At 36.0% G+C, this 15,691-nt stretch overlaps 1 non-coding gene across 1 annotated transcript; it reads right to left on the bottom strand.

Moving 5' to 3' along the window:
• Positions 1-354: 354 nt before the first annotated feature.
• Trnas-cga (transfer RNA serine (anticodon CGA)) lies at positions 355-426 on the bottom strand. Its single transcript has one exon. It is a non-coding gene; the product is annotated as a tRNA-Ser (tRNA).
• Between the last annotated feature and the right edge of the window lie 15,265 nt (positions 427-15,691).

The raw sequence follows: 15,691 nt of genomic DNA, 5'->3' as shown, positions 1-15,691 counted from the left end.
TTAGGTGCACCGTAAACCGGTTTAAACTCCCCAGGGGTGGTTTTGCCACTGACTGTTTCAAGGCGGTGCCCCACTGATCCTTTATCCTTATGAGTTTGCTTTGTGTGTGTGTGTGTGTTCGGGCATAACGTCTTTTTCAACAATTTTTCAGTCATATAAACTTGTACTTGTAGCAGTAAGCACAATGTCCAACTTTATAGTGCTGCCTCACTGGAATATCACGCCGTAGACACGTGGCAGGATACCCGACCCAGTCACATTATATTGACACCGGACTGACTAGGCCTAGCACTAACCCCTTAATGCTGAGCGCCAAGCGAGGAAGCTGCTATTACCATTTTTACGTCTTTGGTATGACGCGGCCGGGGATCGAACCCACGACCTCCCGCACTCGAAGCGGACGCTCTACCACTAGGCTACCGAGTCGGTTTTGCTTTGTGTGAGTGTGTGTATATTGGTCGTGTGCGCGTCCGCCTGTAGTTTTACGTTTGGGGAGGCTGCGTTTTTAGAACGTGGCTTTCCTTGTTGGATATTCATCTTTGTTTTTTGCACATTTTAATATCTCATGAACAGACTCGATCAAAACGAGTCTGCTATTATGTATTCTATGCATCCAAATGTTTATTTTCTATCATATTAAACACTGCATAAACGCGGACCCTTACACTTATAAAGATGGACAAGGCTGTGTGATTATATGAAATGTAAAAGTAATCAGGACGAGAATTTCCAATATTCCCAAACAAAACACGATAAAGTAGCTGTCAGCTTGCTTCTGATAAATTGGATACTGTCGGATTGATTAAAACAATCCCGTTATTTATTTGTTTTAGGGACTAGCAAAGAATTTAATCAATCCTTAATATGACGTTTCCCTAATCTCGCCTTGCAGCTAGCTAATGCGGTGTTTTAAATAACGAATTTCCTCCTGTCTTTCAATGTCAAACACAATCAAACATTTGTGTGCTTCCGAAACAAATCATCATCGATAAGGGCGACAATTAAATATTTTCACGAATGCAAAGCACTCCTTTGTCCTGGTGAGTTTGCTTTGTGTGTGTATGTGGATGTGGATGTGTATGTGTGTTGCTTGTGTACATCCTCTTGCTGAGTTGCGATTTAGGAAGGCTGTGTTATTCGAACGTGGCATTCCCGATTGGATTTTTGTTTCTTTCAGCCTAAATTATAAAATCTTTTTGAACTGTTGGTTTAAACATATTTTATTTTGCAATATTTACAACATGATTACAAATATACAATAAAGGATTGGACAGGAAGCTTTATAAGCTTAAGGTTGTCCTCTCCCTTTTACAACAATGTGCATACATAGTTCATGGCAATAGAAACCTTCAAATGCATGGAAAAAATTACAAACGTTTACTAAAGAATATTACACAGGTGTAAAGTAACTATTTATAAAGTTATCCGTAGTAGGAGATACTGGTATAAAAAAGAAAGAAAAAGGAACAGAAATAGTAAGAAATTGACAACAAAACTAGAGGCAATTACATGATGGAGTTACTATCACTTAACACAGTTAAAAGGGTTTGATATGCTATTTTCCATGTAAGCTATTTCTGATATGTTTACTTCTTGTAGATCAAAATCGTTTGGATTTAACAATGTAACACTGAACAGCAGTAAATATTTCTACGTTGGAATCATCTGATAGGGCAGGACTACCTTGTAAGATAACATTTAATGTTGGAGTACAAAACTGGGATATGATATTGAACAATTGTATTCTTAAGTGAGAATACCTCGGGCATATGAAAAAATAGTGATAAGGCGTTTCTACATCCCCGCAGTCACAATTTGGAGACTCAATAATGTTTTTAGCATAGAGCTCAGAAGATAGAGAGCTGCATTGCGTACGTAGCCTTGTATGAAGTATCTGAGATTTTCTTACTCCTGTCAGAAAGTACTTTGGAACAGTAGGAATGTCATTATTTAACATACGCTTAAAGGATGCTAGAGAACAAGCATTACGTATTTCGTCTGGAAGAGCGTTGAAGTCCCGTATGACTGATGGAAGGAAGGAATTGTAATAAAATGCAGTATGTGTGAACATAGTCTGAATATTTTCAGCATTTCTAAGCGGGTATCTGTGATCTCTTCCTACATTAGATGGAACAAGGTCTGAAAGATAGGACGGTGTGAGGTTATTTTTCATTTTATAAAACAGCACTAACTTATGTTTTTTCCTTCTGTTTGCAAGGGTTTCCCAGCCAACTTCAGATAAAAGTTTGTCAATAGAAACGAGTTTCGTTGTTCCAGTTACTATTCTTGCTGCTTCATGCTGAATTTTTTCAAGTTCCTGTTTTTCATTTTGAGTGCAATTGTCAAAAAGTACGTCACCATATTCAAGAATAGGTCTAATGAATGATTTGTAGATTACCTCAAGAGAATTTCTGTCTAGCTGAAATTTTAACTTTTTCATGACATTTATTCGCAGCCAGGCTTTCTTTGTTATGTACTCAATTTGTGTAGTCCACCTAAGATCATTTGATAGAAAAATACCTAAATGTTTATGATTATGAACTTCGTTTATTTGCTGACCCTGCATTAATAGTGGAGGATGATAGACTCTATTTTGTTTGCGGGATATCAATAACGACTCAGTTTTAGAAGGGTTAAAGTTCACTAGCCACCTTGATGCCCAGTTTGAAATTTTATTAAGATCTGAATTTAAGATAGCAGAAGCAGTATTTGGATTTTCAACTACAATTGAAAGGCTCGTATCATCTGCAAATAACCTTATATGAGCTTGAATATCTAGGACTATGTCATTGATGTAGATTAAAAATAAAAGGGGGCCAAGGATTGATCCTTGGGGAACCCCTGCAGTGATTACTTTTTGAGATAATTTGCAGCCAGGAAGTATAACACTTTGTTTCCTATTATGCAGATATGAGGAATACCAGGATAATAAGGACCCAGAGATTCCAATAGACTTAAGTTTATAAATGAGACCCTTGTGCCAAACACGGTCGAATGCCTTACTTATGTCACAAAATATAGCCCTTATCTCTTTACCAGAATCAATAGCTTGTGAAAATAAATTGTGGATATATGTAAGTTGGTTTACTGTACAGTCACCCGGAACAAAACCAGACTGCAGGGGAGAGAGGATGTTATGTTCATGAAGAAAATTGAAAGTATGTTTGAACACGATTTTTTCAAACACTTTATTGACAGTACTTATGAGAGAAATAGGACGGTAGTTATTTACAAGAGTGGCGTCTCCAGACTTAAAAATAGGTGTAACATTAGCGTTTTTCCAACTGTTTGGAACTGTAGAAATACGCAATGAGTAATTAAAGAGATCACACAAGGGGCCGGATAGTTCTAGAGAAAGCTCACGAAGGATACGATTATTTATACTATCAGGGCCTGCAGCTTTACCTAGTTGAAGAGATTGTAAAACAGATATTACTTCATCTGGGGAAATAGTAATACTAACAAGGAGGTCGTGATCAACAGGTTGTGGGTGTGGCAGCGGGGGTGCTGAGTTCTCATCTATACGTGTTTGACCAACAAAAAAGTCATTGAACAAGTTGGCTTTACCAGGCATATCTTCAATAATTTTATCATCATATGACAAGGGAGGAATAGAGGAGGAGGAATATGGTTTTATGAAAGATTTCAAACAAGACCACTAAGTTTTGTTGGTTTGAGATTCTGATTTTAACTTTTTAGAAAGAAGATCCAACTATAGACTCTTTGCAACACGGATTTTGTTAACTATAAGATTGCGGAGGTTTCGAAATTTTTCCCAGTGATACGGAGTATTTCTTTGTCTTGCCTTTCTATAGTAACGTTTACGTTTCCTAATTAGTAATCTGATTTCATTCGTGAACCAAGACGGTTCACCCTCTCTGATCAGTACTTTTCTGTTCGGGATACATATTTTGGCATTCTCAATAATTTTATTTGCAATGTTTTCCGTGTACTTATCAATATCCTCATGTTTGAGAGAGTCCCAGTCAAATGTTAATGTTATTTGCCTAAGTCTGTCGTAGTTACCCTTATCGAATATCCAAACGTGGCGGTAAAATGGTGGAAATTTTGCCTTTTTAAGGTTTAAAAGTCCATAAACTGGGCAGTGGTATCTAACGTTTTGAGGAAGAAAAAGGTCACCAACGCCACTTATGTGTATTAAGTTTCTATTTGAGGTAAAAATTAGATCAATGATTGAGGATGATGTCTCAGTGAAATGTGTAGGTGTATCAATTAACTGCGTCAAGGAGAACTGGTCACATATACTACTGACTTTTTTGTTAGAAACCTGGTTGGCTATGTTAAGATTAAAGTCACCGGCAATAATGATGTTTTCAATACCTGTATCAAAAGCAAGATGAATAGAGTCTAATATCAAAGAGTGTTGAAAGGCATCAGTATTTGGTGGCCTATAAAATGTACCGAAAAGAATATGTTTGTTAGAAACTACTATTTCAATCCAAAGACATTCCACACCGTTGATTTCAAGATCACGCCTTCTTCTATAGTATAGATACTGTTTTACATAAAGAATAACGCCTCCATATCCGTCTGCTCGGTCCTTTCTCTCAGGAAGTGAAAAAGACTCCAAAATCAATTCGTCGTTAGGAAAATCTCTATGTAACCATGTTTCTGAAAAAGCTAAGATATCGAAGTCCTTTAGCTCTGCATAAAGGGAATCTAACTTTAAAGCTATACTTTGAACATTTAAGTGGATAAAGGAAATGTGTTTGGAGAGATCAATATGCTCCGTAAAGGTCGATAGTGAGGATGATGACGATATGGAATCATTCGATCCAGGTCCTGGGTTTAGATGTACATCACCTGATAAAAGTATAAGTGAATGAATATTCCAAATTTGGACGGATATAAACAGTATAGCAATAGAGCCAAAGAGCAAGGATGAGAAATATATGTTTTTAATCTGCTTTTGGCTGACTGGGTATCTGCGACTGTTCAACTGAACCTTAAGGTTGCGTAATGTTGTATAGGAGAAGAAAAGATCCGAAATTATAGCAAATGGCAGATAACTATCACAGCAAGAATAAAACAATAACCATACCAGAAAAAGAAATCTGAATTTAACAGGCAGATAAATTCCTCTCATGGTGGTAGATGACTTACGTTTCATAATTACGTTACTGCAGAACACAGCAGAAGAAACAATAGGAAAGCCACCATGAAAGAGAAACTCCTGGTAAAAACTTTAGGATAACATATCAACAGGTAGTACAGTACAAAACAATACTGAGTTGTTGTCAAAACAAAGGAGAAAAGAAACCAAAACAAAAAACAAGAGAAAAGTAAAATCATATTTGTAGAGAAGGAAGATAGATTATACTGGAATCAATGCAGTTGACTGATATTTTAAGGAATAGGATTAATTTTGTATAAATTAAGGATATGGTGTGAAATTCAGCCGCTCCAGGTCTATAATGCATGGTGTTTTATGATGTTTAAGTTTTAGTTATGAAGTAAAAGTAGTGAATAGAAAGTATTGCTCCTGTTCTGTTAGATCATATGATTAACGTTGATAATAAAAAAGAAATCGGCTTGAAACTGCAGAATTAGCCACAAAAACAAATAAAAGAAGACATACCATACATGACCTCGTAGTTTAAGCCTTACGCCATTTTTTTTGAGTTACAGAGAATATTACTTTATGTAATCTAGTAATTATTGAAGTTTTGACTTCTGATGAAGTATACTTTTTGTGAACAATTCTAAAATAAAATGACAAAAGTGAAATTCTAAATAGGAAGTAAAGCTTATATAGTGTTCTATAATAAGTATCAATTAAAGATAAAAAAAAAACCATCTTGAAACAAGATAACAGAAACATACACAACATATGGTCTTGTGAAATGTGCCGTTAGTCAACAATATGGGGTACAAGTAGTTTTTAGAATAAAAACAATGGATATTAATTTTTGTAATCTAGTATTTATATGAACCTTGTTTTGTAAAGAAATATAATTTTAAGCGAACAAAATTTATTTTGACACAAGTGTGGAGATTACTAAGATGTACAGTTTCATACAATTAGCATCTGATGATAAAAGGAAAAAGAAGAAAAACATTGATACAGACTTAGCCATGAGAGGAAAACAGTGGACCTGGCCTCTTGGGATACGCTGTAAAACAACATTTTTACTGTTTTTCCCCGAGTTTCAAAAAATATTAACCTATTGTAGTGCATCAGTTGCTAAAAACCATGATTTTGTAGTGAAATATAAAATTTTTGCAAGCAAGAACATTTTTTTTTTTACAAAAGTCAAATACAGAAAAGAGAGTACGATAAACATTTGAGAATAATAAAACTTTTTTGAAAAACGGACTGAACCACATAACACAACATACATTGACTCGCGGGGTTAGCTATAAGATCACAATTTTAAGGTACCAATATAGTTTTCTAAGTTACAGAAAATGTAACTTTTTGTAACCTAGAGATTGAAATCTTAATTTTATAATGAAATATAACTGTTGCGAACAAAAATACTTTGACAAAAGAAATCCAATTTATGACCACTAGATCCTTAAATGTTCCCATAAAGAACAGGAATACTGGAGAAAAATGAATATACTAAAACACAAACAAACTTGCAGACGATAATGCATATTTTACAGTATGTAAATGTTAACAGTTCACGAAAAACTATCGGTATTAATAATAAAAAACAACAGAAAAAAAAACACTGCGATATAGCATGTTTCGCCTTACACGAAAATTGATGAGACTTTAGTCAGAGTACAATGCATGCGAACTATAAGTAAGCATGATAAATGTACTATTTTTCCAAGTTACAAAGAATGTAACTTTTTGTAACCTAGATATTATTAAAAACCTAAATATTTTAATGAGATATAACTATTACGAACAAAAAAAAAAAAGAAAACTTTGACGAAAGTGAAGAAATTTCTAGAAAGTACTGAAGTCTGCTTGAAACTTGTGACCAAGTCTTAATTGTGTAATGATAAATACTTTGCGAACCAAATATATTTGGCAGATGGATAATATAAATGAAGTTTATACATAACACGTTAAATTCTGATATTTATGAATAAAAGTAGTCCAAATTATGACCACCAGATCCTTAAATGTTCTCTTAAAGAACAGGAATACTAGAGAAAAAACAACAAACAAAAAAAACCATACAAAACACAAATAAACATACAGACGATAATGCATATTTTACAGTATGTGTATGTTAATAGCTCACGAAAAACTATCGGTTTTAATAAAAACAAAACTATTAATACAATAGCATAGTTCGCCTTACACGAAAATTGAAAGGTTTTAATCACAATACAATCCATGCGGAACACAATATGATAATGACCATATCTACAAATAGCAGGATAACGCTACTATTGTTTCAAAGTTACAAAGAATGTAACTTTGTAAGAATGTAACTTTGTAACCTAGAGATTATTAGAACCTTAATTTTGTAGTGAAATATAACTATTGCGAACAAAAAATACTTGACAAAGTGACGAGATTACTTGGAGGTACTGTAAACTGCTTGAAACTTGTGATACAGTCTTAATTTTGTAACGAAAGAAAAAACAACAAAAATCAAAAGTGACAAAAGTGAGTTGTGTGGATATTAAGTAGCATTTAACAACGCGTGCAGATAAGGTTTGTGATCAAGTAATCGTTACAGCGAATGTATGGAATTTCTTACCAAACTGGATAATGTAAATGAAATTTATACATTACACGTTAAGTTCTGGTAATTGTGAATTAAAAGTAGTCAAATTTTTGATCATTTGATCCTCAAATGTTCACATAGAGAACAGGAATACAGGAAAAATATATACAAAAAACACAAACTTACAGACAATAATGCATATTTTACGGTATTGTATGTTAAAAGTTCACAGAAAAAAAAAAAAAAAAAAAAAAAAACTATCGGTATTAATAAAAAAACAACAACCAAAAAACCCCAAAAACTACGATATAGCATATTTCGCCTTGCACGAAAATTGTTGAGATTTAGTCACAATACAATGCATGTGAAACACAATATAATAATGACCATAGCTATAAATAGTAGGATAACTGTACTATTGTTATATAACGTGATCTCAGTGACTGTGACAAAACTTATCAGTACAGTTTGCACTTATAATTAGGACACTCTTGTACACTAACGAAAAGTCAATGTTCGAATCTGACCAGATCCTCACTACATGTGACACGATGTACGTTTTGGTGCTTGTCCTTTACAAATATCATACCGTCGAAAGTCCAGCAGCTATCGATTTTGTTATTTCTTACTAGAAGTCGAGCAGTATAGAAAGCAAAGTTACGTTGCTTAGTGAGATCTTCATTGATGTATATGCCATTTAGCCCGTGTGATTTCAATCCTGTACGAGCCTTAAGAAGACGCTGGCGAGATCTGTACGACACAAATTTTACTATGATGGGTCTTGGGGTTCCGGTGTCATTACGTTTCCCTACCCGGTGGGACCTGTCAATTTCATTGATGTTAATGTCAACATCAAGTTTTTTGCACATGTCAAGAACTATTTGGTCGGTATTTTCACCTGGAGATTCTGGACACCCAGAAAGGCGAACATTATTTCGTCTGCTATACTGTTCCGCTGATTCTGCAGTGGCTTTAAGCTGACTGACTGACTTTTTAAGGGACTCATTCTGATTTAAGACGAATGTTCTCAGACTCAAGGGATTTGATTTTGTTCTCAAGTCCAGTCAAAACACCATCTACAATCGCTGAAACTGAAGAACTTACAGCTTGTTTGACCATATCGATAATTTCATCTTTGAAAGAGGATTTAAGCACGTCCGCTATTTTCTCCAAATCTTCCTGGCCGAAGGAGACATTTGTTACTCCAGACTTTGATACTACGGTTTCAGAGTCCATTGTTTCAGCGAACAAACGTTTATTATCGCTATGTTCAAATGGTGAAGATAAATATCGTTTCTTCGCCTGGCCTGTGTTTGGCGTAGATTCAGAAGATGTCATATGTAACAAATTCACTATTTATAACTGTAGTAAATAAGCTATTTGGTAACTTAACGATGGTCAGTAATGGTCACTGGTGTGTAAACTGATCGGGCGGCTTTTTTAAAAATCAATCAAGATCAAATTCCTTTTCATTATTGTCAAAAAAGTTCATCTATACTTATCAGCATATTCAGAAGTTCCATATGAAGTATTCCAGCACAAAACTATCCTCCAAAAGTCCAAAAAAACTACATTACTTTACTTTTTTCAACAGAGCACAAAACAGAAACACTATCCGCCATGATCACGTGACCAAGATCTTTGAATTGTTGTAAGGACAGTTTCCCATAATTTATGTTCTGTGGAATAGTGAGTTATAATTTGAACACTTACACTACTTTTGGATATAAACACATATATTGTTCGGTAACTTTTCATTCAGTTTAGTGACTAACATCAGTTAAACGTTAACTATGCCCCACGCACACACCCGGACCCCCAACTGGTGGATACATATTGTTTTTGGCCTGCCCGTCCGTCACACTTCATTTCCGATCAATAACTTGAGAAGGTCAAAGGTCACAGGGGCCTGAGCATGGAAAACCGTTTCCGATCATTAATTTGAGAACCACTTCACCCAGAATGTTATAACTTCATGATTGGACATGTAGAGTAAATGACCCGTAATGATTTCGGGATCACTCGATCAAAGGTCAAGGTCACAATGGCCAGAACATGGAAAACCGTTTCTGATCAATAACATGAGAATCATTTAAATCTACATTCCAGGTTTTATTCATAGGATGATTGAACATGCAGAGTGGGTGACACTTAATGATTTCGGGGTCACTTGATCAAAGATCAAGGTCACAGAGGCCAGAACGTTGAAAACTGTGTCAGATCAGTAGCTTGAGAACCACTTGAACCAGAATGTTGAAACTTCATAGGCTGATTGGGAATGCAGAGTGGCGGGAGACATATTGTTTTTGCCCGGTCAGTCCGTCTGTCTGTCACACTTTCAATAACTAGAAAATCGTTTGACCTAGAACCTTCATAGGCTGATAGGACTTACCTAGTAAATGACCTACGTTGTTGTTTTTTGGGTAACACGATCAAAGGTCAAGGTCACAGGGGCCTGAACATGGAAAACCGTTTCCGATCAATAACCTGAGAACCACATGACCCAGAATGTTGAAACTACAAAGGGCGATTGGCGAGTAGATGACCCTTAATGATTTCGGGGTCACTTGATCAAATGTCAAGGTCACAGAGGCCAGAACATTGAACACCGTTTCCGATCAGTAACTTTAGAACCACTTTAACAAGAATGTTTAAGGCTGATTGGACATGCAGAGAGTGGCGGGAGACATACTGTTTTTGCGCTGTCAGTCCGTCCGTCACACTTCATTTCATTTCAATAACTGGAGAACCGTTTGACCTAGAACCTTCAAGATTCATAGGCTGATAGAATAGAAAAAGTGGAAACTCAAGGATTTACCGTGTAAATGACCCCTGTTGTTGTTTTTGGGGTAACTCGATCGAAAGTCAAGATCACAGGGACCTGAACATGGAAAACCGTTCCCGATCAATAACTGGAGAACCACTTGACCCAGAATGTTGAAACTTCACAGGATGATTGGATATTTAGTAGAATTTTAGGTGGTGTTGTTGTATTATTAAGAAACTGTTTCCAAGCTTTTGTGGAGAGGCTTTTTGATTCATTTGAATTCGGTATTGTGCTTAAATTAAAAAAAAAAATGGTTGAATTTGATAAAGACATTTATTTATTTTTTTTCACTTTATATTCCTCCTGATGGCTCACCTTTCTATACAGATGGTGTTCGAAGTGGTTAACAGTACTAGAAAATTATCTTTATAGAACTGATTATGATTTAAGTAGCAGCTTTATTTTAATGCGTCTATTTTAATGCACGGACATCTACTTTGGAAGATTTTCTGATGTTCATTAACATGTACCTGAATTACAAGACTATGCAAATTTATTTAGTATTGATATCTGTATAAACAGAAAATCATGCGATACACGCTTGAATACATTTGGTAAAGAACTAATTTCATTTTGTCAGACAAATTCTCTAACTATTTTTAACGGCAGATGTGGTGAAGACCTAGATATTGGGAAATTCACATATTGTGGTGTAAATGGAGATCTACTTTTCAGATTTTATTTACTTCACAACAGCGGGTGTTAAGTGCTGTGTGGCGGCCGTAAAAAGTCGCCCCGACTTCATCTCAGTGTTGTTATATTTTCTGGTCCTTCGGGGTCATTGATTTCAACTCATTTAGAGTTGAAGATTGAATACTGCTTAAGCCGGTGCTGGGGGCGTGGTCGGTGTTGCATTTTCCATTACTGCTCATGAACAGACTCAATCAAACCGAGTGTGCAATTTTCACTGTTTGTCTTGTTCTCGGTGCTTCCGAGGGATCTACTTTTCAGATTTTATTTACTTCACAACAGCGGGTGTTAAGTGCTGTGTGGCGGCCGTAAAAAGTCGCCCGGACTTCATCTCAGTGTTGTTATATTTTCTGGTCCTTCGGGATCATTGATTTCAACTCATTTAGATTTGAAGATTGAATACTGCTTAAGCTGGTGCTGGGGGGGGGGGGGGCGTGGTCGGTGTTGCATTTTCCATTACTGCTCATGAACAGACTCAATCAAACCGAGTCTGCAATTTTCACTGTTGTTCTCGGTGCTTCCGAGGGATCTACTTTTCAGATTTTATAGACTATTTTATATGTAGTAATGATTTATTTCAGAAAATTAGCAATTTTGCAGTTGATGCTAATGCGTTATGCGATCACATGCCGCTAAATCTAACATGATTGAGTAAATATTTGTGAAACGAGATAAAACTGATGAAACTTCGATGTGGGTTCGAGCCTCACTCGGGGCGTTGAATTCTTCATGTGAGGGAGCCATCCAGTTGGTTTACGTAAGGTCGGTGGTTCTACCCAGGTGCCCGCTTGTGATGAAATAATGCACGGAGGGGCACCAGGGGTCTTCCTCCATCATCGAAACTGGAAAGTCCAAAGTCGCCATATGACCTAAAATTGTGTCGATGCGACGTTAAACCCAACAAAATAAATAAATATAATATCAGAGGAAAATTGTTATTAGCAATCCAGGCTGCTTACAATACAGTTATGATGTCGGTAAAATGTAAATCTGGCTTAACAGAATGCTTCAACAGCTCTGTCGGACTTAGACAGAGTTGCAGTTTAAGTCCCTTTTTTTTTTCTTTATAGTTTTTTATATAAATGATTTGGAAAAAGAAATATCACTTTCTAATGATCACGGTATACAACTTCAGTAATCGAATTATTTTCTGTTAATGTTTGCAGATGATGTTGCATTAATGGCAGATACGATAGTGGGCTTGCAAAGACGGTTAAACTCATTGAATAACTTTTGCAATGAAAGCAAACTGAAAGTCAATATCAAAATAACAAAGATGGTGGTGTTTAAAAAAGGTGGTAAATTGTCGAGTAAAGAAAAATGGTATTATAATAGGACACAGAATGTGTTTCAGGTTTCACATATGTAGGTTTTTACTTTAGTCAGACACTTCCATTGTTTAAAATGGCAGAACAAAACGCATTCAAGGCTAAGAAAGTTTTGAAAACGCTGTTTACAAATGTGTTTAAACTACCAACACTGGGTACGAAGACATTTTTTTTAAAAAAATCGATACGAAAATAAGTCATATTTTACTACATGGCTGTGAATTATGGGGTCTGGAAATCATAAATGTTGTTGAGGCTGTCCAAATATATTCTTGTAAACGTCTTCTAAATGCATCTGATAACGCATGCAATGCGGCAATTATGGGAGATTTAGGTCGTTACCCTTTGCATATTACAGCGTTTGTACGGTGTATTAAGTACTTGTTTAGAATTCTGGAATGCAAGAAAGATCATTACATATACCTTTGTTATTTAATGCTTAAATGTATGATGAACTTGGTTATGAAAATTGGGTAACAAAATTACATCTTTACAGAAACGGTTTTGGTTTTGTATGGGAAGCAAAGTCTGTTGGTGATCTCCTGTAATCAATATAAAACTTAGGTCTGGAACCATATTTTAATTGTATTGATTTTATGAAATATAAACGGTCACTTGTTAATTTTAGAGCATCATCCCGTTTCCATATGACAGAAATTGGTAGATATGAAGGAATACCACGTGACGAGAGATTTTGTAAATATTGTCATGATGTAATTGAAAACCAAATCCGATTCTTATTGATTTGTCCTTTGTATTCAGAAATTAGAGATAAATACATTCCATGTAAATTAACTTTTCACCCCACTCTGTCGAAGTTTAATATACTTTTAGTCAGTAAAAATGAAACATTAATCAGAAATGTTTCCATGTACTTGTTTCATTCATTTCGACATAGAAAACAGTTCTATACAGAACAATGATATGTTATTATGAGCCAATATTAAAACGTTTGTAAGTGTAATCATTTTATATTATCATTGCGGGTAATCGACCATCGGTTGATGTTTTGTAACTGTGTTGTAAATTTGCATGTGGACCGGAGCCTCTTGTACAATAAATTCTGAATCTGATATGCAGTGTAGATTACCCGTAATGACTTTGGTTCACTCGATGAAAGATCAAGGTCACAGGGGCCAGAAAATAGAAAAACGTTTCTGATCAATAATTTAAGAACCACTTGACACAGAATGTTGGTACTCATAGGATGATTGGACATGCAAAGTAAATGCCCCTATTGGTTTCGGGGTCACTCGATGAAAGATCAAGGTCACAGGGGCCTGAACATGGAGAACCATTTCCGACCAATAAGTGGAGAACCCTTCAAACTTCATAGGGTGATAGGAATTACAAAGTAGTTGACTCCTATTGTTGGTTGGGTCACTCGATCAAAGGTCTAGGTGATAGGGGCCAGAACATGGGAACAGTTTCAGATCAATAACTTACACAACCACTTGAACCATAATGTTGAAACTTCATAGGGCGATTGGACATGCGGAGTAGATGACTCCTATTGATCTTTGTGCCATTCTTTCAGCGGTAAAGAGCATAGGGAAAAGAACATGTAAACCCGTTTCCGATCCATAACTTAAGGACCATTTGACCCAGAACGTTGATACTTCATGGAACGATTGGACATGCCGGGTAGATGGTCCCTATTGCATTTTAGTCACTAAGCCAACCCTCAGTGTCTCTTTGACTTTCACTCCTGACCCCAATTGACTTCTTGCCTATTATTACTATGCTTTGGGGGAGACATTTGCTTTTGTACAAAATCATCTTCTAGTTATTATTGCTTATTTGATAATCTCCAGTTGAAATTCAACATATCACCTTAGTACTAAGACGATACATTATAAAGACACATGCCCAGTTTCATAACATTTTAACGATGAAATATAACAAGACGCTAATAGAAGCAACAATGACAATTAAACAATATGATATGAAATAATATTAGCGATTATGCTGATTGTCAACATATTTAAAAATTGAAATAACACAATTTTTTTTAGAAAAACTTCCAAATTCCTTCTTTGTTACTACTAGACTACTTTAGAACAAAAGCTGTTTGAAAAACACGTATGTCCCCAATGATGGCGTGTCCCATTTTCAGACCTGTGATCACTATGACCTTGACCTTTGACTAACAATCCTCCAAAACAATAGGGGTCATTAACTTCATAAGCCCAATCAAGCTACCAAGTTTGAAGTTACTTCGTCTAGAGGTTTTCATGTTATTGCGTAGAAGGCCACTGTGACTTGACGGCTTACTGACCCAAGAACAATAGGGTTCTTCTACTTCATTAAGCTCAAACGTGCTATCAGGTTTGAAGGTTCTCGGTCATTAGTTTATACTAATTTATTTAAATCGATTGTAAAGGAAGTTCTACAGCTTATATTAATCACTCTCGACACCTCATTCCTGATGGAAATTATCGCCGCCAGGGTATGAGAGAAGAGAAGCCAGTTTCCCTTATGCTGAGCGTCAAGCAGGGAATCCGCTGGTACCATTTTTAACGTCTGGTATCAAGCGGCAGGGGATCAGTACCCAAGACCTTCCGCACTCAAAGCGGACGCTCTACCATCAGGCTATCGAAGCGGTTCTTCGTCAAGTGGTTCTCAAGTGATTGGGCAGGAACAATTCACTCTACGGACCGACCGACAGGTGCAAAGCAATTTACCGACGCTTCTTCGCACGAGGCAGAAAATCTCCCAATTTTCTTCTTTATTACCTTTGCTTTTTTCACTGGAAATTCATTTGCAACTGGTACAATCTTTTGGAATTCTATCAGTTATTCACTCACATACGAGTATCACAGTGGATCGGGACAGGGAGACTTGAAAGTTTCCCTATAAACAAAACTAATAACTATAACAAATATCTGATTCGAGGAAACTGTTCAATGTCCTGCTGAATCTAAGCTCCAGTATCAAACTAAATTTTGTTATTCATGCAGTATAAGGAGGTAAAATGGGTAGTGATCTGTAGTGTTTATATATTCTTTGAACAAGTAGATCAGATCTGCTAAGTAGAACTCCATCTTCCCTCAGTTGTGCCAAGCAAATATGCCTACTTCCTGATTCAATTGTGGCATGAACAGAATCGTCTTTATTCTGAGTATGCCGCTTGTCAAGGTATTTGTTTTTATTGACATGATGTTAAATTTCTGAAAGCAATACTACGGCAA

The sequence above is a fragment of the Mercenaria mercenaria genome, chromosome 3, assembly GCF_021730395.1.
Source record: "Mercenaria mercenaria strain notata chromosome 3, MADL_Memer_1, whole genome shotgun sequence".
NCBI classification, from domain to species: Eukaryota; Metazoa; Mollusca; class Bivalvia; order Venerida; family Veneridae; genus Mercenaria; species Mercenaria mercenaria.
Note: the sequence above shows the minus strand (reverse complement) of the source record. Positions and strands in the feature narration are given on the sequence as shown.